Here is a 1,449-nt window from a genome sequence, read left to right as displayed (position 1 = left end):
CCCATCTCTTTCTCTTCAACAAAGGCTTTGGCTGTTAACCTACAAACTTGGGTTCTCTATCATCATATAAATGACTTGAGGTCTTTCTTCATGAGTAAAGGGATGGAAAGAGAGGAAAGAGGACTTATGGGGATTGATGTAGCAAGACTCAGTCTCCCTCACAGAGGGAAATGGCACTTTCCTGAGCTGGAAGGGAGTTGGAAGGTCCCAGTAAAGACCATATACTCTGCCTTCAGCTGTTGGCTGGGCCTCCAGAGGCCAGTCATGGTTAACACAGTGCTCAGAAAGCTCTTAGATTGGTCTTCCAAATTTCCATTTTTCAAACAAACCAGACCCAGAGCAATAAAGGGACCTGCCCAAAGTCATACAGCTGGAACTAGAATCAGGGTCACCTGAGTTCCAGCCTAGCATTCACTCTTATACCACATCCATTCTGAATATTGACTTTCTATGATGGGTACCTAAAACACAATGGATACTACTGAAGGTAGAAATCTACATAGAAATCTTGCCTGCCAACCGCACCAGGAGGCTCAACTTTACCAAGGTCTCATCTTCTACCTGTTACAGGGTTTGGTGCTGGAGAAGCATGCAGCTTGAGGAAAGGTGATGACTGCTTGTGTAGATCAAAGTCCTGGTGGTGCCGGACCCACCTCTTTTGATCTAGCCCAGGTTCCAGCACATTAGCAAATAGTGCGTTTTCTCCCCACTCCTAAATCAGGAACCATAAGTTAGGACGAAGTCCCTATGGCCACCCTACCTGAGCCGTTGCTCCTCCTATGGACCTCATTCAGCTATGTGATGGTGCCAGTGGGCAGCAGCTTGAGTTGATGGCTGCTTTCAGTTCTTTTTTAAAGACCTGTTACTTGGAACCCATTGGTTGTGAGCCAAATCTTACAGGATTTCTAATTGTTTTTTTTCTCCTTTCTCTGAGTCCTGAGTCATGACTCCACCATGGCTGAGAGGCAATTCTGTGAATCTCCTCCTTGGTTCCTGGAAATGAGGAGTAAACATGTGGATGGAAGGGTGGTGGCAGACTTGGATAGGGCTGACTGAACCTCAGGTTTCCAAGTAGGTGTCAGAAACAGCTGAGGGCATAGTGATAGTTCCTGACAACACAAATGGGGCACTTAACTGAACTATGCAGCAGCCCTGGGAGTTTCACATTATTGTCCCTTTATTGTAACATCTTATTTGCTGCAAGTTTAAGCCAAGGCTTTTCCTTTGTGGTAACAGATGATTTGCATAAGGAGCAAAAAATTGTTCTCTAGAGGTGATGAACCTGCAGTGGTTTGCCTCTGTGAATATCTGAACATTTGCTAGGGACCTCTTGACTCACCGCTGCATGTGGAGAATACACATTTAGTGTAGGAACAGAACACCTCTCCCAGAACTTGATCCCTCATGTATTCCTTCTAGCTGATTGACTTTCATCCGCACACTGGAGAT

Source organism: Pteronotus mesoamericanus, unplaced genomic scaffold, assembly GCF_021234165.1.
Source record: "Pteronotus mesoamericanus isolate MK-2021 breed Mesoamerican mustached bat unplaced genomic scaffold, CSHL_Meso_final contig_27, whole genome shotgun sequence".
NCBI classification, from domain to species: domain Eukaryota; kingdom Metazoa; phylum Chordata; class Mammalia; order Chiroptera; family Mormoopidae; genus Pteronotus; species Pteronotus mesoamericanus.
Note: the sequence above shows the minus strand (reverse complement) of the source record.